Source organism: Vulpes vulpes, chromosome X (genome assembly GCF_048418805.1).
Source record: "Vulpes vulpes isolate BD-2025 chromosome X, VulVul3, whole genome shotgun sequence".
Classification (NCBI taxonomy): Eukaryota; Metazoa; Chordata; class Mammalia; order Carnivora; family Canidae; genus Vulpes; species Vulpes vulpes.
In genome coordinates, this window is record NC_132796.1 from 17,500,877 (window position 1) to 17,523,714 (window position 22,838).

At 42.9% G+C, this 22,838-nt stretch overlaps 1 protein-coding gene across 1 annotated transcript in view; it reads right to left on the reverse strand.

The window, feature by feature from the left end:
* Window positions 1-22,838, reverse strand: part of SMPX (small muscle protein X-linked) — a 54,056-nt gene that overhangs the window by 8,695 nt on the left and 22,523 nt on the right. The gene's annotated exons all lie outside the window — the stretch shown is intronic.

The window sequence follows — 22,838 nt, forward strand, 5'->3', positions numbered from 1 at the left end:
TCCAGTTTTATTCTTCTGCATGTTGCCATCCAGTTTTCCCAACACTATTTGCTAAAGAGACTTTTTTCCACTGGACATTGTTTCCTGCTTTGTCAGAGACTAGTTGACCAAAAAAAAAAAAAAAAAAAAAAAAGACTAGTTGACCATAGAGTTGAGAGTTCATTTCCAGGTTGTCTATTCTGTCCCACTGATCTGTGTGTCTGTTTTTGTGGCAGTACCATACTGTCTTGATGATCACAGCTTAGTAATATAGCTTGAATTCCAGAATCATGATGCTTCCAGCTTTGTTTTTCTTTTTCGGCCATTCGGATCTCTTGCGATTCCATAAAAATTTTAGGATTGTTTGTTCTAGCTCTGTGAAAAAAATTCTGGTGGTATTTTGATAAGGATTGCATTCGATGTGTAGATTGCTTTAGGTAGTATAGACATTTTAACAGTGTTCTTCCAATCCATGAGCATGGAATTCTTTTTCATTTCTTTGTGTTATCTTCAATTCTTTCATAAGTGTTCCAGAGTTCTCAGAGTACACATCTTTTACCCTCAGAGCTTTAAATATACAGATGTATATTGTGTGTTTTGGGTGGTGGGGATGACACCAGGTAGCATTTTCAAAATTACTTTATTACTGCACCATTCTTCCAGTAGTCTACTGTTCGTATTCTTTTTCAATAATCATTCATTATATCACAAATAGTGTCTGTAGTATTTTATGAGGTGGATACACCAGAGTTTACTTAATCAGAATCTTGTTAATGGGTATTTGGGCTTTTAATCACTTTTGCTATCATAAATGAACATAACTTTTTCCACATGAACATTTTCTTTAGGATAGCTTCCATCAAGGCCTAAGTGGATGGGGGAAGATAGAAATTTTTAATGGCTTGAACTTTCTTCATTTCCTAAGCCCCACACCCTCATTGTGTAGATTAGCGGGATGCCTCCTATTCAGAAGACACTCCATATCTATTGAGGGAATAAGCAAGTGTCTGTTTCATGATCATTTTCCCACTCATCATGGTGAATATTATAAGAGGAAAATTGTTAACTCTTTTTTCATTGAGCATGCTTTTGATTACTAGTGAGGCTGCACATTTTCTCATGCTTCTCTAATTATACATCCACTTTTGTGAATTGTGAGCTCATTTCCTTTATCTGTTTATCTATTAAGGTGTTAGTGTTTTGGTTCCCAATTTTCATGGGCTCTTTATATAATTGCACATTTCATGCAAAACAATTTTCTTGTTAGAGCTTGCTGTTTAATGTTTGGATTTTTTTCAAGTACAGACATTTTTTAAAATTAGCAAGCTTTTGAGGGATGATTCTGCTGGCTCTTCTTTTTTAATTAAAGTTTTAAAAATTCTTTTGTTTTAGTTGACATGCAATGTTACATTAGCTTCAGGTGTACAACATATGTGATTTGGCAACTGTATACATTATGCTGTGCTCACCACAAGTGTAGCTGCCATCTCGCCATACATCACTTTTACAATATCACTGCCTATATGGCTTTTACTTCTTTAGGAAGTTATCTGGGGAAGGTTAAACCAATGCCTTCATTCTTTTTCCCAAATCATTCCAACCATAATTTTAAATTAGTTATAGCCAAATCCTACCTTTTGAAACCATCATCAAAGAACTTTAATTCTGTCATCTTAAAAGTGATAAAAGGTCAAAAAAGAAGGATGTTCATGGGAAGGAAAGAAGCATCACTTTGGAGATGTGAGGTCTCGATATAGGTTTTTGGAAATCACTCCCAAAGCTGTAGGGCAGGTTGTTTTTAAACTATCCAGAACAAGAAGTGTAAACTTGGCTGCAAATTAGAATCACCTGGAGAGTTTTTAAAACTCTCAAGGCCCAGGTTGCCCCCAGACCAATGACATCAGTCTCTGGGGGTGTGAGCAGTATTCTTGAGAGCTCCCAAGGCCTCTGATGTGCAGGCAGGGTTGAGAACTGCTGGCCTAGAAGGGCTTCTCAGAGTTTAATGTCCATAGGAAGCACCTAGGGATCTCGTTAAACTGCAGATTCCTTCTCTAGGGGTCTGGGTGGGGCTTAGGTTGTGCGTTTCTAGCAACCTTCCAAGAGATGCCATCACTTTTAGTCCATAGACCACAGTCTAGAGGAGGCATTCTCTCACTGTGTGAGGTGGTATCTTGTCCCCTCCCACAGACATTTGGCAACATGTAGAGACATTTTAGGCTATTACATCCAGAAGGAAGAGGTGCCACTGGCATCTGGTGGGTAGAGGCCAGGGATACTCTAAGCATCCCACAGGGCCTGAGACAGCCCCCACCCCAAAGAGTTATCCCACCCAAATGTGAAGATTGATGAGGTCAAGAAACACTTCTGTGAAAGAAAATGATCCCAAACCTGAGTTGGGACAGCTGTGTGCTCTGGTGTGATGAGTGGTCCCTTCTGGGGCATTTCTGATAAAACATATGAATGATTTTCTGATCAACTTTAATCAGATTAAGAGCCCCTTCTGGGAAATTAGATTTACCTGCCTCACTAAATCAGCCTTGTAACAGAGTTTAATGACCACTTCTACTTGGTCTAACAATGTTATCTAACCACATTATTTCCTATTCCAAGTTTGTGAACTAGCCTTTTGAAGCTTCTTTAAGCAACTTTTTTTTTGTTTTATTGCATATAGTTGGCACCCAGTGTTACGTTAGTTTCAGGTGTACAACATGATGATTCAACAAGTCTATATGTTGTGCTGTGCTCACAAGTGTAGCTACCGTCTTCCCCATGCAACACCATGACAATACTACTGACTATGTTCCCAGTGCTGTACCTTTCATCCCCATGACATACATTTCCTAACTGGAAACCTCCCACTCCCCTTCTTTAAGCAACTTTGAAGTAAAGCTTTGACATGTACTTGCAATCAGTTCATCAGAGAAAACCCTTCCACACCTTTTGCCTTGCCGGCCTCCAAACTGTTTCCCAGGTGGGATCTTGTTTATATGTTCAGCTCATGTTTACTGAGTGCCTACTGTGGGGGCATTTTAGCATGAACTCTCACCTTCAGATCCTGACTCTTCCTGCTTCCTAGCCATGTCACCGTGGTCAAGTACTCCTCTGTAGTGCAGGAAACTAAGAGTATCAAGCTTATAGGGCTGTTGGGAGCATAACTTATTAAAGCAATTAGCAGAGCACCTCTATGTATTTAAAAAAAAAAAAAGAAAAGCTTACAAGTTCCACAAAATCTTATAAGTCAACACATCCCTTACTCCCCTCTGCCCTCCAAGCAGGATTCAGTCATTGTCATCTTGGCTGGAGGCTCATTGTGGTGCTGATGGTTGGTGGAGGTCTAAGTGGCTGGAGTAGAGAATCGAAAGGAGTTAACGGAGTCAAAATTACAGAAACAGAAGGGCTTGGGGTCACCAGCGGATAATTGGGTTTGGGGGAAATAATGAGAGATTTGGGGTAAGTCTCTAGGGTGAAGGGATCTTGCACTGGAAATGAATCAAGAGACTTTTGGAGTAGTTTTACTGTGTGTTTTACAATGTAAATCCTTCTTAGATGAAGATCTGCATTCATTTCTGAGGCCATTTTTGGCAACCAATTTACGCTTCTTTTGGATGTGGCTTGGGACTTAAATGTGCGTAAATGGTTTTAAAGGTGAGCACCAAAATGCCTGGCTTTAATTTGGTTACATCATATGTCAGAAAATGTATTAGGTACTGTGGATACACTAGGGGACAAGTTATCCCTCTTCAAGGAACTGAACATCTGGAAGAACAGTCAGATAATAAAATAAATGGTGGCTGCTGTGGGTGCTATTCAGTTAAGGGGCCATGGAAGGGCTTTTCAGAAATTGTATTTAAACTGAGACTTAGGGGCACCTGGGTGGCTCAGAGGTTGAGCACCTGCCTTTGGCTCACGTAGTGATCCTGGGGTCCTGGGATCAAGTCTCACATCGGGCTCCCCACAGGGGGTTTGCCTCTCCGTCTATCTATGTCTCTCATGAATGAATGAATGAATGAATGAATGAATAAAATCTTTAAAAATAAATAAAATCTATTTAAAAAATAATCTGAGACCTAATGAGGGGTAGGAACTAACCAGCTAATGGGTATAGGAGAAAGACTTGAAAAGAATATTCTGAGTATGTGTAGCAGCCTCATGTTAGCGTGGCACCTCCATGAACCGGGAGCAGTTCACTAGGTTTGGAACAAGAAATGCTCTGAGCAGGCAGCAATGCAAGATGGGGGAACACTGGTGAGTATAAGCCAGTTAATACCGGCCCCAGGGGTAATGGGGAGCCACTGAAGGGTGTTCAGCAGGGCAGTGACATTATCAGTTTTGTGGTTTTTCTGTTTCTTTTTTTTTTTTTTTTGAAAGCTCTGTTGACTGTAGGGCTCTGGCAACTAAAACCAAGTGAGAAAAGGCTCTGAGAAGTGAAATGCACAGGTCACTTTGACAGCTGTGGGCCACTAATGCTCCAGTTGTTCAGTGAGGTCACCTGTGTGACAGCAACAAGAATGGCGGATGAATGGAATTTGCAAACCTTCTTGCAAGGTGAAAAGAGGGGTCAAACATGTCAGACCCTCCTAGCACTTGTCCAGGGGCTCTTGCCTGAGGATTGTGAAAGGAGGCCATTCACCATTAGCGAAGGCCCAAAGGCTCCTTGGTGAAGCATTTCAGCTCCAGATAGGAGAATTTCATCAAGGGCTTAGGTAAATTCCCATGGGCCACACAAGCGTTACTTCGAGAACTAAATACGAAACAAATCGCAAGTGACCACAGACTGCTGGGCAGGCCCTGGGAACTCATACTGAGCTCTCACCTGTCAGTTCACAGTGTTTTGTGAGCTGGGAAGAATCTGAGCTTAAATAGAGCAGAAATGGACAGTCTCTCGGATCCCATGGCTTAATTTATTGAATAGGGGAAAGAAGCCTTGGGAGGGAGACAGATCCGCTCCTAACGATTTAACCATTAATAAAGCTCTGCTATAAATGGAACTCGGGAGAGAAGGTAGCGTGGCAGAGGGCACAGGAGTGGGCCCCATTAGACAAAATAGGTCAGGCAGGGAGAAAGTGGTCGTGTCTCCTGACGAGTTACGGTGATCAGAGATGACAGGCCTTGTCGTTTTTTAGCTGATAGAAAAGGGATAGAGAATGAAGAAGAGGTTTCTTTCTTGCTGTTGCCTTTCTTAGAAGATGGCTGTTTCAAAGAGGATCCTGAAGAGAAAAGAACTGATAATATTGATCAGTTCAGAGCTTTGTGCTTAAAAATCTGTGTGTGTGTGTGTGTGTGTGTGTGTGTGTGTTCAAAGACATAAGTTTTTAAAGGAAAAAAAATCTGTGATTTTCCTAGGGAGTCCCTGTGGCCAGGTCGCTGCCTTTTATCTTGGGTTAATGAAACCCACACTCCTTAAGGAGGGTGGCCTTGCCATTGGTTTGATTGTGATACTCTGTTTGTTTCCTCACTTCTTATTTTCTTTTTCTTGTTCTTTCACTCTCAGAAATCAAAAGCAAGAGCAAGAAAACATCGTAATATGGGAACAAGCCAAGGAGAGAGAACAGCATGCAAAAGGTAAACTTTATCCCTCAAACATGGGATTTTTAGTTCTCTGTTGAGTTTGCTTTCCCTCAGAGGTTCTGCTTTTTTCTCCCTCCTTCTGGAGCACTGCCTCCCTAACGACTCAAGGAAGTGAAGAAAAACCTTTCCGGAGTGCTTGGAGTGTACACTTTGCTTATACGCTGTCTGGTTTCTGAAGGCTTCCTCTGTTAAAAAACATCAGGGAAACTGGCTTCACATTTGGAAATAATCTTTCTAATCTTCCCAAAGATAAACAACATTTGGTGTTTTAAATAAATATAAGAAATTGTGGGTGGTAAGGATCGGTTGGGGTTGAAAGAAAAACAAATATTGGAATGTTAAGGCTGAGTGACTTTGGGCAAACCTCACTTCTCTGGACTCCAGTGTTCTCGTTGGTTTAGAAAAAAAGGTACTATTGGAGAGATCTCCCAGATGGTCCCCAGTGAATCTTGCCTCCTGGTGTTCATACCCTTATGTAGTCCTGTCTAATACTGAATAGGGCTGACTAGGGCAATCAATAGGATATTACCGAAATGACGAAGTGTGACTTCTAAGGCTAGGTCATACAAGCCACCGCAGGTTCCGCCTTGCTCTCTCTTGGATCACTTCCTCTGGGGGAAGCCAGCTGCCATGTTGTGGGGGCATTCAAGCAGCCCAGTGGTGAGGTGTACATGGAAAGACACTAAGGTCTCCTGATAATAGTCATTATCCATTAACCAGTGCCATGAGTACACCATCTTAGAAGTGGATCTTTCAGTCTTAGCCAAAGCTTTAAATGACTATGGTCCCACCTGACATTTTGACAGCAACTTCATGAGGGACTCCAGGCCAGAACCACCCAGCTCAACCACTTCTAGATCCCTAATGCACAGAAACTCTGAGATAATACTTCTTATTGTTTTAAGCTGCAGGGTTTGGGGTAATTTGTTACACAGCAATAGACAATACAGTTGCTCAATCGCTAAATTATGGAAAGATCACAAATGCCCATCAACTGATGAATGAATAAAAAAGAAGTAGTATATCTATATAATGGAATATTACTCAGCCATAAAAAAGAATGAAATCTTGCCATTTGCAACGATGTGGATGGAGCTAGGGAGTACTATGCTAAGTGAAACAAGTCAGAAAAATACAAATACCATATGATTTCACTCATATGTAGAATTTAAGAAACAAAACAAACAAACATAGGGGGAAAAAGAGAGAGGAAAACCAAAAAACAGACTCTTAACTCTAGAAAACAAACTGCTGGTTACCAGAAGGGAGGTGGGGGGGGGGAAATGGGGGAAATAGGTGATGGGGAGTAAGGAGGGCACTTGTCTTGATGAGCACCAGGTGTTGTATGTTAACTGTTGAATCACTAAATTATACACCCAAAACTAATATTGCACCATATGTTAACTAACTGGAATTTAAATAAAAACTTACATGTATGTGTATGTATAATACATATATACATATGTGTATACATGTATTACATGTACACACGCATATATATGTAATACAGTTGCTATAAGTCAAGTGTAGCTCTTGTATTTTATGTGTCAATGAATAGGTGTTATTGATGGGAATCACAAGAAATGGCACTTATGTCAGAAACCAGATCCTTAGCCAGAGGCTAGGAACAGACTGCTTTGGGCATTTCTGAAATGGTGAGTAGCCAGACATTAGAGATCTGGCATCCTGAGAACTCATGGATTCAATTTTGCGGGAGCAGGCCAACATAGCTGACTGATCTTGAACCAAAGCTTACAGTGCAACAGTTCAGCACTCAGCAATCAGTGCTTTGCACATCATACCAAAAACATAACCCTCCTTGCATTGTGTTTATACCCAGAGGCTGAACAAGTTAAAAGAAACTCCAATGGAATGGGACTTACTTGGACTCTTCTCTTGGTGAGTCACTCCAAAGGGTGTGATTGGGATTATTTGGAGAGAACAGCAGCCCTGACAGTTTTTAGAGTGAGACGGATTGGGACAGGGCTTAAAAGTTGCTAAATTCATGGTTAAAGTCAAGTGACTCTCCAGGGTAGGGGACATACAGCAAAGCAGGGAGCATAGAGGGGACCTACTGGGCTGGGTTGGAATAAGTAACACGGATGATCCCCTGACCTATGAGAATACAACTCTACATATTGCTGGCTAAACACATATCCGCAGCACTGAGAAGGCACAGCACACTCACTAGAGGGTGTCTTCAGCCCATGTCAAGCCCAGTATGGCTATTGTTCTGGACTCAATGGCATTCTGGGTAACACTATCTCTTCCCCATGTCCTATCCCAAACAGAAGCTGTGGCTCACCATTGGATCACCCTATACATAAGTGTACATCTGTGCTCCATGCCTTTCCAAGAAGGCTTGGCTCTTTCCCACATTTGGGGACTTTCATCCCAGCAACGCTGACATTCAACCAAAGAAATACTTTCCTAATCAACAAACATTTCCATTTGGTTTGTCCTGGGAAGACCTTAGAAACATTCACTAACTTGGTCCTTATGACCCAAGCTGCACACTAGACTCACCTTCGGGTCTTGTGAAATATACTCCTCCCTCAGAGAATTAATTGGTCAGAAGTGGGGTTCAGACAAGCCCAGGTGACCCTAGTGCAGCCCACACTGAGTATCTCAAGTCTAACTACATCCAGCAACTCATTGCTGCCTGACTCCAAGACTACGATAACTAGAATAAAAAGAAGTGATTCCCACCCAAAGCCCAAGGCTAGGCAACACAGTTGTTCAGAAACTGGCTTCAGTTCTTATGTCATAATATTTGAGAAAAGCTATACAATTGCCTATCAATCAGCCAAGTAGCTGTGATCCGGGTCCTGTCTTGTATTGGACTTGTAAAGTGTTCAAATTTAGAACCCCTTTTGTGTTTTCCTTCCACTTCCTGGACATACATAACAGTATGCTTGAATGAAGATTATCAAACCCGACTTTTTGGTCTCTGCATATATCCAAAACATGGCAAGGCCTTCCTTAGAAATATTTCTATAGAGATTGGGAAAATGATTTTTTTCTTATTTCTTCCCAACCATTGCATCCAGAGATCTCTTGGTAGTATTTCTTGCAACCGCATGGGAATCTAGAATTATCTCTCAGTAAAAAAGTTTTAAAAGAAAACTACATAGTAAACTGGATTTGGCCTGTGGGACCTAGTTTGCCAACCCTTGGATTGTAACAGTGTCCAAACTTCATAAACAGTTACAGAAATTAATGCTGAACCAGTGAGGTTAAGTGACTGGTAGGTAAGTTGATGCCACTGCAAGAATTCCTGGCCCCTTAGCAGCGTCCTTCTTAATTTACACAGCACATTTCACCTCCATGGAGCTCATCCTATCTGCCACATGGAGAGTCAGCCTGGGGTAATGGGTTAAGAGCCAGTCAGCCCGAATTTGAATCCCAGTTGTCCTGTTGTCTAGTTATGCTACTTTGGAGGAAGTCACATAACCTGTCTGTGCCTCAGGTTTGTCCCCTGTGAAATGGAGCTTATGTATTCTAACTCATTTACTAATCACAAGGTGACATACTTGGCATGGTGCCTGACCCTCAGAAACCCTATTCTAAGCATTTATGATTGTTGCTTCATTGATGCTTTGTGTATCTGAATTTCAGCAAAGAGGTTTGACCAAGTTGCTTACTATACCTTTAGATACTAGCTATAAAACTATGGATCAGATGATGGGTTAGTTAGAAATTCTCAATGTCCAGACCTAAACAATCTAGATTACTGGCTCGAGGTCGGTGGTTCTCAAAGTGTGGTCCCCAAACCAGCAGCAGCAGCCCGTGAGAACTTGTCAGAAATGCAGATTCTCGTGCCCACCCTAGACCCACTGAATCAGAAACTCTGGGGGTGGGACTCAGCAGTCTGAGTTTCAGGAGGCCCTCCACGTGATGCCAGGGCCCTGAGAAACTTTGATGACCGCTGCTGGAGGCCAATCTAAATGGTTTCCACTGCCACAGCCTACGGGATGCTGTCCTTGGTGCTGCCTTGTCCTCGCTCTCCTTGGAATCTCCGTTAAAGTTAGGGATGAGCTTGCTTCTTAAGAACTGGCAGATCAGACAGGCAAAGCCAGCCCCAAGGGAGAACTGTACCACTCGATGCTAGAATACAGACCTGAAATGATGTCATTCGGCTGGAAGTGCCAGCTAGACTTCACAAAGTTGTTTTGATTTTTAACAGAGATAGCTTTATTTTCACCTAACCCAAGTTTCTAACTCAACTTTCTTGGCATTTTAACTCCTAACTTGGGTGAAGCTGTCAGTGGTGATGCGGGTAATCCAGACACTGTGCTCCTAGTTAGCAGCGTGGCCAGGGCTGCAAGATTGACTCCGAGTGCGAGAGCAAAGCCCTGACTACCACCTCTTGGTGTTTCATAATTTGATCATGGGAAGGGGTGCCACCCAGGAGGGAAAATGGAGTCTGGAGTCAATTGTGAAAGATTGGTAGTGAGATGGTTAGGAGGTTCAGGGGAGGCATACTGGCGTTCGCCATCTGTGCTGCTCTCCAAACACCATCTCAGCTATTTTGTCTTATCTGAGCCACCAGCTCTTCTACTCATGTACAGGGAGTCCCTGCCAGCCAGGGGCTCTGAAACCAGCTGGGTTGGTGGTGTGGCCCGTTCCTGGCAGTGGAAGCAGGTCTATAATTGGCCCATAATTGAATTGGATTTGGCTCAGACTCCCAGGCTCTCTCTCCCCTGACAGATAACCAGCAGTAAACTTCATATATGATTCTACAGGGAATCCAGGATGCCATTTCTTGGCTGTTGGTGACAGTGGAGAGCTTTCCAGGAGAGTGTACCTTTAGGGAGATGATTTTGGGGGTTTCTTCAAAGTGAAGTCTTCCCCGGGGGCATTTGTTTGCCACCTAGTCTTTCTGAAATGAAGATATTTCAACCTTATTTTCAAATCTGGGATCCTGTGTGTGTGTGTGTGTGTGTGTGTGTGTATTGTATGTTTATACATATATAAAGGATACAATATGAGGCACCTGGCTGGCTCAGTCAATAGATCATGCAGCTCTTGATCTCAGGGTCATAAGTTCAAGCCCCACGTTGACTGTACAGCCTACTTTTAAAAATTAAATAAATAAAAATGATACAATATGATTTTTTAAGGTTAGGCAGCAAGAAAACCGTAAATAGAAATAAAAGTTCGTATTTTGTCACCCTCTCTAATTTTTCCCACTCGTTTTCCAAACATGAGAGACTCCTAACTCTGGGAAACGAACAAAGGGTAGTGGAAGGGGAGGCAGGCAGGGGGATGGGGTGACTGGGTGACGGGCACTGAGGGGACACTTGACAGGATGAGAGCACTGAGTGCTATACTATATGTTGGCAAATCGAACTTCAATTAAAAATATATATATATATATATATAAGACAACTGGAGGGGATGGGGTGGGGCTGGGGGGAGGTAAAGCTGGTTATCTGTATGATGTGGGACATTAATAGCTGCAAAACACGCCTTTTTAAAATAAACCAACAACCTTAAATTGGAAAGAAAAAAGAAAGTTCAGAGAGTACATTTCCTTTGGGCTATATCTATTCATAGAAGTGGATAGATTAATCCTAAGTGTCTTTTCAATGAGAAAAGTCCTCCTGGGTATAAGCAGAGCAAGCCATTACCTGTTCAGTTCTGGCCCATGGCACGGGTTGTAACTAACCCTTCTTTGGCACCTGCTGTAGACTGTGCGGCGATCCTACTTCTCTAATTTAAAGAGATTGCACCCGTTTGTTTGTTTTTTCCAGATGCTCTTAACTAGGCTTAATTAATAGTCTTAAAATGAACTTTCTCTGGAAGGAGATGACACATCCCACAATCTTCTCCCCTGTGTGAAGTTGGAAGTCACATAAGAAGGAACTGCAAATTCATTGCCCTTCCTGTCTCATGGAACTGCTGTGAGCCTCAAAAGCGAACATAGAAGTACTTTGGAAGTCTTAAAATCAAGTACAAGGGCTTGTTAATGTTATTGCTGCTATTAGTCTCTCGTTAAAAGATGTGATTTCGGTAAAACTTAAAACTCCAAATAAGCCTCTATTTCCTCATCGCCTGGCTCGTGGTGCCCTCTTAAGTGGCTTATTCACAGTGGCTAAGCTGCCATGTTGTTGGGCACATGTGTTTATTAATGCCTGCCTACCTGTTTCACTCTTATTACAAAGTGGACATTACTTAATGATCAAGTTAAGCAACATCAGAAAGAGGCAGAAAACACTCCTAGGAAGTAATAGCAGGTATAAATTGGATGTGAAAGGGCATGAGCCAGGAGAAGACGTCATAGAGAAGACACCTAGGGCACTTTCTGGATCTTTATATTGATATGGATCTTGTTTTCATTTCTAGACCAGACTCTGATAAAACATAGTCTGTGCACCAAAGGTTACTAAAAAGATGAGATACCTCTTTTTGGCCATCAAGCCCATTCGAAATGCTCAGTAAAATGGTGTCTCAAATGCATTGTTTCACTTTTCCTTGATAACAGAAGGCAGCTTGGCCTCCCAAATATTTCTTAAACTGATTTTCTTCAGGGAAAAGTCTGAAATTACAAACCAGGTATATTTGCTGCTTTAAAATGGTAGGAGGAGGAGTGGAAATCCCTTGAAGCTTCCAAAACAAAATGAAAGCACTTGAGTGAAATGTTTGTAATTTTACTGTGGAGACAAGGGCTTTGGAAACTGGAGCTGCTGCGGGTTTGGAAAAGTGGGACTGCAGTGCCTCCTCCTGGAGAAGGAGCTCACACGCAGCTTAGGAATCCTCTCACAAACTGGCTCAGGCTTGGATGACGCAAGGTAGGTGGTGGCGGAGAAAGAGAGCTTCTCGGAGGCTTGCAGGTGATTCGGTGAGCTCCTGTTAGTCACAGACAATTAGTAGAGTTTCATTTTCAGTGAGCTCTTTTATATTCCCTGGGAAAATCTGCAGAGCTACTCTTTAGAGAGCATTTCATTTAAAAACCAACCAACCAATCGCTGCCCTTGGTAGAAGAGGGTAGAAGACAGAGGGTGTAGGCAAGAAGTGGGGACTATGAAGGGAATGAACACTCTCTGGATGCTGGTTCATGCCAGATGCCCCATCGGAGTCAACTCCATGTCTTTATGGCTCCGTCTCAAGATTGGTATCCTCACTCCTACTTAGATGTGTGGCTCAGAGTGCCCAGCAACTTGCACAAGGTCACAGAGTTACTACATGATACAGCTGGACGTGGAGTGCAGCTGTGCCCACTCTAGCACATCCACTGCCTAATGCCTTCGATTAGGTTCCTTCCCCTGGTAACACGCTGTCATCAGTAATAATAGCTACCACTGGGCTCAGGACTTTATGCGCACCGTGGCATTCGGTGTTTCTCAATCTCATCATTACTGACATTTCTTGTGGGGGGCTGTCCTGCACATTGTGGGATAGTCAGTGGCACCCCTGGCCTCAACCTACTAGGTGCCAGTGGTATCTGCCCTGAGGGGTGACAACCAAAAATTTCTCCAGACATTGCAATATGTCCCTTAGGGTCAGGAGCAAAATCACCCCTGTGAGGTAGGGATTTTTTCCTTATTTTTCAGACAAAGACACAGAGCGATTATGCCAAATCACAGACCAAGGGAATAGCAAAGCCGGGGCCTGAACCTATACCCAAGTCCCCTCTAAAGTGTTTGCTCATCAACCTTCTTTTCGAATATTTGTTTTCTAACATCCTCTCTAGAATCTTCGTCGCCTATATTCAAAGGCTGTGTCTTGTTGCGTCATTCCTGCTGCAACCTTTACAAGCTAATGCCCCCGCTCACGTCCTCCCCTGGCCGGACCGTGAGCTCCCACAGGGGCACCGTCCTCGGCGCCTACTCTAACACTGCGGGGCCTGGCAGATGTTCACTTACTAAATGAGTCTTTCCCATACTTTACTCATTCCCATTGAAATCCGGTTCTAGCTGTTAACTTGCATTATGAAGAAAAAGGTTAATTCAGCTAAAGTAAATTCCAAGTAGCTCACGTACAAAATGATTAAAAGATGAAAAGCAATTGAGTCTGAATAAACGGATGTTTGAGCACTCAGAATTTAATAAACCTGTTTGGTAAGTTCTCAGGAATGAATCATTGCCTCTGCAACTAAAGGGCAGCCGTGATTCCTATCATCTGTGTCCAAAATGGGGGGGGGGGGGGCGAGGCGAGAGCTAGGCAGTGCAATAGCGTCCGAGTTGTTAAGGATTAGGCTGTGCCTGCTGCGTGTCAGGGCAGGTTTTCTGCGGTGGGAGGAAGAGCCACCGGTGACTTGGGGGCAGTGGGACTCGCTTGCGCTCTGCTGGTTTTCCAGCAGTCAGGACGAATTGCTCTGAGCAGTCTTTCTGCCACCTGCCTGGACCAAAGCGACTCCAATCTGTGGACTGCTTGATAGAAATTTCCCTCAGTGAGGAGCCAATTGACCGGCCCCGCCTGGGATTAAAGCAGCCACCACCTGGCCGTCTGCATAAAGCCCTAAAGCAGAGGCTGTGGAGCCGCGGCCTCCCAGGCAGGGAGCGGTGGCCCCGGAGCACAAGCGAGTCTTGACTTGCTCCTCGTGATTCCTTCCCCTTCTCAAATGCCACAACGTGCGGAGGGAGTTAAAACGAGCAGTGTTGTCACGACGCAGCCAAGCCTGATTAGACAGCCTGGAATTCACTTCCCCGGTTTTCTGTGTGGGCTGCACGCAGCGGGAGAGGGAACGAGAGAAAAGCCTTCACGGGTAGGAGCCGGCTGCCTCGTGATGACACAGCGACGCCTGCCAAGCCCTCGCTCGCCCCCGGAGCGCAGGCGGCCTCCACCGAGGCCTGGCATTCCTCTGCTGCCGTTTGTCAGCAGCGAGCCGGGCCCCCGTGGTCCCCAGCACTGCCACTGTCGCTGCTGTCCCATCCCTTTCTCCGTTCCTTCCTTCCCTTCCTTCCTCTGCCTTTCTCTCAATCCTCCTCTCTTTCACACTCTCTGATATTTATGGACATCAACCCTTCCTCTTCTTCAAGACCTTTAAAAAAAGCAAATTACTTGTGCTTCCATGCAGCGTTCTGTGCATTCAACTGAAGCCAGGCAGACACCGATTCATATCCGAGTCGACAACGCTGATACCCTCCACATTTGGCACATGCTCCTTGCTTAATGAGTGCTTGTTGAATGAATTAATGAATGAATGAGTTCATGCACGAATGAATGAATGAGCAAACGAACGAATGAATAAACCAATGAGTCAGAGTTAGAGGATCACCTCTTTGTGAAGAGCTTAGCCTTTGCTTGTTTTACTCTGACCTGACACAGTGAAATATTTGCAAACCCTGGAAGATTCAACTAAGAGAAGTTGTTCAGAGAATGCAGTGGGTGACAGTGATTAAAAGGAGAGGCTGTGGAGTATGACAGACGACAATCTGCATCTCCTCTCTGTGGCCTGCAAGCGGGGTACCCCTGGTCAAGTTCGTAAAGTCTCCTGGCCTTCTTTTCCTTAAGTGTCTGAGCAGCATCGTGTATACTCCAGGTAGTCAGCACAAGCAGTGAATGAACTAACGTAGGCGAAGCACGAGCCGTGGCATCGGGCATCCCCTGAGCACACACTCCGTGGTCACGCCAATGAGGGCAACGAAAAGGATGACGTTGACGTTGGTGCCGGTGATTACAAATGCTTAGCATTCAGATTTTAAAGACTTGATGAGCCGCTAAGATGACCTACTGCTTTCTGATACATTTAAGATGAAAAAAGAACCTATAAAAAATAGTTGTGTTTAAGGCCTAATACTATTACTGGGGAATATTCTATGTATACCATCTACCATAAATATATTTCGTTTACCAGCTGACAAAAGAATCCTATTCAAGAGGGTTTTATTTTTATTCCTAAGTCTCTGTGACTATAAAGAGATAATAAATACTGGGCAATTATTTATTATTCTTTTTATTAATGTTTTAATTTCTGTAAAATACAATACACTGATTGTTTGGAAAGGCAAACAAGTCAGTCCCGACATAAACCTTCAAACTGGGAAAATCAGGATTACTTACTCTCAGCACTACTAACATTTGGGACTAGATAATTCTTTGCTTGGGGCTGGCAGGGAGGAGCCTGTCCTGGGCACTGGGGGACATTTACTAGTATCTCTGGCGTCTGTGCACTAGATGACAGTAGCAGCCCATACCTCCTCCCAGGTGTGATAACTCAAGCTGTCTGCAGACACTGGCACCCCGTACCAATCCCCACACTTCTGAGATGGCGTACTGAGTTCCAGTGTGTTGCAAGCATGGCAAGTGCTGCCAGTCATAAGTGTCCTTTAGCCCATGGAAATCTATGTGCCCATGTCCAGGGTTCTACAGTTGGGTCCTCAGTCACCTCCACCTTCCACCAAGCTGACTGGAGCAGATGTGCTTCTCTGGTCTCAGGTCTACCCCCCGAATGCTCTCTCACTGATTCCAGCTCTCCCCCACTAGTTCACACACTAGGCCCTCCAGATCTCTGTTTTAAGAGAAACCATCCAGATAGCTTCTGTGTATTTGCTGTGGAGAGGCTCTTAAAGCAACTGCCACAATCAACTCAAAGGCTTCTTATGTTCACCCACAAGAGCACTTGGCACCCACACAGTTTGTAACCAGGGCCTAGAATAATAGCTTTGATGGTCAGGAAAACAAATGAATAAAACCTTGATGGAGTTCAGAACTGCGGCAGAACTCATCTTTATCCTAACCAAGTGGAGAACCAAAAAAAAAAAAAAAAGAGCATCACAAATCAAAGGAAAAATGGCTTCACTAGAGAGTGAAACATCTCAGGATAAAGCCATTTCCTTCAAAAAAAAGTGAAGAGAGCTTCTGTAATTGAGTCAAAGTGGCGAACATTTTTAAATTGAAGACAGAAATTTCCAGCAAATCAAAGAAGATATTTAGAGAAGTTTTTTTTTTCTTTTTTTTAAATTTAGTTCTGTGTAGCAACCATAAATCAGTCCTTTGTCTTCTGGAAAAGGGAAAAGGTTATGAAATCATGATAAGCCAAGCACTATGAGAAATAAATCATCTTAACTCTGAAGGCCACAAAGCAACATAAAAAATATTCTTCTGAGAAAATGTAGTGTGGAAAAAGCAAGATATGAAATCATACGCGTGCTGTGAATGACGCTATGTAAAGAAAAAGTAAAAGGAGAACCAGTTCCCATCTTTGCATAATTACCCTGCCCTGGGTGCCATGCCCACCTACACTTTCTTAAATCTCTCCATCTCCCTGATCCTTCACAGCTACCCTATGAGGAAGACACCGCTTTCTGCTTTTTATGAAATGAGGGGATAGAGACCCTGAGCTCAAAATTGCAAAGGTAGAAGGTAATGAGACCAAACCTTCCATGCCCTGATAACCCCAAATCCCATATCAGCAACTTTGTCGTATTGTATCTTATATGTAAACGTAGAGGAAATACTGGAGGGGCAGCTATCAAAATGAGTATAATGCTAAAATGGTGATCTTATGGGTGATTATTTTCTATTTCCCACCTTCTGTTTTGTTATAGTATATACGAATTGATTTTTAAGGCATATTACATCTTACTTTTTGAAAGGAAAGATATTTCCATTTACACATCAATTTAATCATCTGCCGCATATGTAGGTATCAATTAAGTTTAAAATAATAAAGGGCATGGTTTCCAAAAATAGAGCTGCTAATATTGATTTGATTGGTTGGTTACTGATTTGAGACCTTTCTTCTTTAATGTAGGTGTCTAGAACCGTAAATTTCCCTCTAAGCACTGCTTTCACCACATCCCACAAGTTTGGTATATTGTCTTTTTGGTTTTGTTTGTCTAAAGTATTTTCTGATTTCCCTCGTGATTTCTTCTTTCACTCATTGGTTTATTCAGGAGTGTGGTATTTAAGTTTCACAACTTGGGGATTTCCCAAACTTTCTTCTATAACTGATTTCTACTTTCATTCTGTGGTCCAAGAACATACTTTGCATGATTTCAGTCCATTTAAACTTATTGGGACTTGCTTTATGGCCTAACCTGTGGCTTGTCCTGACAATATGCCATGTACACTTGAGAAGAATGTGTTTTCTTCTGTTGTTGGGTGGAATGTTTTATAAATGTCTCTTAGGTATAGTTGGTTGATAGTGTTATTCAAGTCTTCTATTTCTGCTGTAGATTGAATGTTTGTATCCATGCAAATTCATATGGTGAAATGTAATCCCAATGTGACGGCATTTGGAGGTGGGGCCTTTGCGAGGTGACTAGGTCATGAGAGGGGAGCCCTGTTGAATGGGATTCATGCCCTTATAAAGGAGACCCCAGAGAGCTCCCTTATCCCTTCCACTATGTGAGGATCCAGTTAGATAATGGCCATCTATAAGGAAGCAGACTCCTAACTCTGGGAAACGAACTAGGGGTGGTGGAAGGGGAGGTGGGCGGGGGGTGGGGGTGCCTGGGTGGCAGGCACTGAGGTGGGCACTTGACGGGATGAGAAAATATTCTGTATTTTGGCAAATTGACCACCAATAAAAAATAAATTTATTATTAAAAAAAAATAAACCAGGAAGCAGGGCCTCATCAGACCCCAAATCTGTCGGCATCTCTATCTTAGACTTCTCAGTTTCCTGAGCTGTGAAAAAATAAATTTCTATTATTTATAAGCCCCCCAGTCCAAGGTATACTGCTATATAGCATCCCCAAAAGACTAAGTTTCCTTGTTGATCTTCTGTCTACTTCTGTCCACTGTTGAAAGTGGGGTATTAAATTATCCTGTTCTTATTGTTGAACTCTTTCTTCCTTTAATTTTGTAAGTCTCTGAATCATGTATTTCAGGGGTCTGTTGTTAGGTACTAAATGCACTTTTCATCAAATGTCTGGGTACATCAATTTGCCCTCCTGCCAACACTCAAAATTAGCCCTTGAATCAGCAGGAACAATGGTGATGCATAGTAGTTAACATTTAAGAGTAATGAACACCTTATGTTCTCTTCTAGCAGAAATGACATCTCTCTGGATGAATGGTTGGTAAATATGTCTTATCTGGACCTAGATGGTCTTTGAAAAATAAATCCAAATAACTCTTGATAAGTAAATTATTTTCTTCTGGTTTTACATGTTTTTCTCCCTTTGAAGACTGTGAACCAAAGGTGACATCTTCTCCAAATTTTTGGTTTCCCAGAGGAATAATGAAGTTAAAATCAGTGAATTCAAGTCAAATTTCTGAGACCTTGACTGATTAAGCAATTCCAAGGTCTCAAATCAGTAACCAACCAATCAAATCAATATTAGCAGCTCTATTTTTGGAAACCATGCCCTTTATTATTTTAAACTTAATTGATACCTACATATGCGGCTTTCAGACCGCATATTTCAATGTTACTTTCAGACCTGGCAAGAAAAGCTAGTCTTGCTTTTAAATAGTAATCCCCATTAGAATACAAGGACTTGGGGAGTCTACAAGAACACATTTTTAGGGACCACCAAACTTGCTATGGTCACAGCACCAGTAACATTCTACAGACATGCCTTATATGCTCATGACATATCAGGTGCCCCCCCACCAGCCTTTAAGCTATATCCTGAAAAAAAAAAAGAAGCTATATCCTAGCATCATAAAGAAGGTATAAACAAGGAAACCAATACATCACTTTGGTAAATATTGTGATGGCGTAAACAGAAGATGCTAGGGGTGGGGCAGAGTGCTGGAAGAAGGCATACCTCCTCTATCAGGGCATTATGATGGTTCTTGTCAAATTCACAAAATCCAGAAGCAAGGCTGGTTGGCTGATGTGGGGTATGGGATAGAGGCCAGCTCGAGATCAAGGGGCTGTGTATGACCACACAAGCATTGCGGATCATTTGAACTCACTCTCCATGCCCTACCACAGTGTTTCTCAGAGAATGGTCCAATACCCACTGGTTGACCTCAAAAGTCTTCCTAATGCAAAAATGCGAGTGCTTTCTTCAGTTCTTAATGGCAGATGGGGATTAAGTCCATGCATAGCCAAAAGCTATTAAGTGAATTATTAGGAATCATTAAATTTCGCATCTTTCTGAAGCCCTGGTTTAGTATGTAACCATGAAGTCTGGCTGCCACACAACATGTGGCCATACTGTAATGTCCAACACAGAGAGGAAGAATTCCTGCAACTTCAGAACAACAGTTTCTCTCTAGTGCTTCATGGGTCCCAGGACTTTCAATTGCTGCTGTTTGTGCTCATTAACATAATTGTAGATTTATTCTTAGGGTTTACCTTTGTTAACCATTTTTCTTGTGATTGCTGTATTGCTACCACTTTGATACTTATTTTGTTCCTCCCCAATGCTTTGTTAACACTGAGTTCTTTATAAAAAAAAAAAAAAAAAACACTGAGTTTTTTTTTTACCACTGGAAGAAGAGAAGAGATGGTGTGGGCTGGTTGTACGATCTTGTTTTGCTCCGCTCCAGAAGTTTAAGGATGTTGCCCTAGAGGAACTGTTTGATCTCACTAGGCTTGTCTATTAATGATGTTCTGGACATTCCATATTTCCAGAGGCTAATTCTGGGCCTCTATTAAACCATCCATTCCCACTACCTCCTTCAAACTGTCCCTGACACAAAATCATCACAAGTTACCCCTCTCATAAATCATAACATCAGTTCTCTTTCCTGCCTACTTAGAGGATCATAAACAGTCATTGGATATCTTGAATCACTGAGCTGCTGTCTAATTCTTGAGTTGCCTTTTGAAGTATTTTATCTTTCCACCAAGATCAAAGTATCCCTAGAGTGGAGACCAAGTTTGACATCTATATATCTTAGCACATAATGAAGAAAATGCCACGGTACAGAGCTAGAGGCTCTTTAACTGGGCACCTGTGGTCTGATCTGAGGATAGAGAGGGAACAGAAAAGGACACCCAGCTTGCTGGACACCAGCCCTGAGTAGTCCTTTGGGTTCTCCAGATCCCTATCTATGAAGTCTGAGGTGGAATCTGCTATAGCTATAAAGAAACAAGCCAATGGTAGCTTCTGACTGTAGACACAGGAGATTCCTGATCAAGCAGCAAAGACAAAGAGGTAGCCCAGAAGGAGGAAATCAGGCCAACCAGTAAGAGGCTAAATGGTGGCTGGTCCAGGATATTTATGCCTTATGAGTCCACTGAATGAATCAATGTTAAAAAAGGCTCTCCCTCTGTGACCACAAACCATGACCATGGAAGTCTCAAAATCTGACATAATTGTGGGAGAAGAATTAGTACATCAAAAGCAAACCAGCCTACTACCTCTGCTACAAGAAATAAAGGTCATTCCTTGGCTTAAAACAATGACTGTACTCATTTGGAATTCAGATCAATTACCGTGACAACGTTAGGTTTTCACATTCCTGTAAGAATAAGGAAAAATAGGCCTCTCTGAGTGGTTTTGCATTATTAGAATTTGTTCAGGGAAAAAGAATCATTATAGTCTTCTCTGAGAAAATGAAGTAAGAAAAATCTTGTCCTGGCTATCGGGTAACTTTTCGGTATTTTATTGAGTTGATATTGTTCCCCATTGCTGTAACCATAGATCCAAGGCTGCACACTCACTGCCAGATAACACTTCAAGATCCTCTCTGAGCTCATTTTAAAACAGCATTCCTTTGAATCTTCAAAACCAAGTTCTGCTGAAACCGTAACCAGGGTTAAATTTAGGTCGACATGGATTTCATAAGAGCAAAGTCCTTTAAAGTTTACATTAAAGATTCATGTGTCTAACTGGCCTTGGTTGGGTGATGATAATAAATATTACACAACGTTTAGTTCCCTTCCCCGGGGTTTCTCACAAGAAAGTTCTGCAGCTTCATCCCAAGCATATTGCAGTATTTCATCTCAGCTTGGCTATATAAGCAGGGCAGAGTGTAATGATGCTCATCATCAACTTGTTTCATTCTGTCATAAATAATAAGTGTTTGTCACCGCACCTCAGGTCAGTTCCTGCTTGCGTCACTTGGGCCCTGGCCAGGTTCCTGGGATTCATTCTAGAGTCATAGAATCCACTGTATTTTATTCTTACTCCTTTGTTCTTTTATGTAACTGTGCTGAAAACACTAGATACTGTGTTGTGTTATTTTAACTCAAAACAGCTCCTCTTTCTCTGTACCATAAAGAAATCTCTTCCGTAGAGCTAACTTGGAAATGTTCTAGTAAGCCGGCATAAGCGTGACACGAGTAACATTGCCATTACACTTGGGATTATCTCAGAGAATGTTCTATTCTTCGTTATGTCTACAGGAGAAGGCTCGGCAGGGCTCCAGTGCTGTGCTTGCCTTGACCTACATGGCCAGAGGTCGCCTTGACCTACATGGCCAGAGGTCACCCTGACACCCATAGGGAGCGTGTGATACCTCTGTAAGGTACGGTGCGAGGAAGGGGTGAAGTAGAATAACACGTAAGTGACAGCACTAACTTTGAAGTCACATGCCCTCTTGAGGATGCATGACAGACAGGGAAAACCAGTCTTTCTGTAAGATTCATCTCAAGAATGGGAGCAATAAGTGGGTATCAGAAGCGATGGATGTGATGCTCTTCATGCAGTATCTGGCACATGGTATATGATTAACACACGTCTCTACTGCTCAGCACATAGGGGATGCTCAGCAAATATTGAAGAAATGAGTGAGTTGATGAACAAACGAATGAATGGGCAGTCAGCCAGATGAAGACCTGTTTTGTGTTACCAATGTAGGTTCCTCTCTTCTGAACTTAAACTTCTGCTTAAGAAACGGAATAAACTGTGCATGGTGGGATTCAGTAATGTTGGATAAAGTAGATTTGCTCTCAGGTTCCCAGGAGAGAGCTGGAAAGAGAGGACAGGCCGATTCCACACGCCCCCTGCTGGCAAAATTCGCAAACCAGTCCGCACCTGTCAGGTCTGCAGACGCGGGGCAGGGCTGAGCCCTCACCAGAGGGTCATGATTGAACAGATGCATTAACAATAAAAATACGGTCACAGGCCCTGCCTGCACTGCCTCCTTGGGAGGGTGGCAGGTACAGTTTTGAGCCTGCTCTTCCCTCGTGCACATTCTGAGTCATCACTGGGGCCCCTTGGTCTGCTCTGCACACATCTGGGTTATTCCTGTCAAGGCCTGAACTGATCCCTACCCTCTTTACACTTCCAGACCTCCTCAACACCTTGCTCCCATGAGCCTCTCCTCAAGACTAAGTTCATCACTCTTCGTGGCATCTGGGTGGGGAAACTGAGGCGTGGAATGAGGGACCCCAAGATGAAAAGCTCCCCAGGGCCCACTCCCAACCCTGCCCTCCCCCAGCAAAGAAGGTGACCAGAAAGGGGTTGGCAGACAAACATCCTCTATGGCTCTCC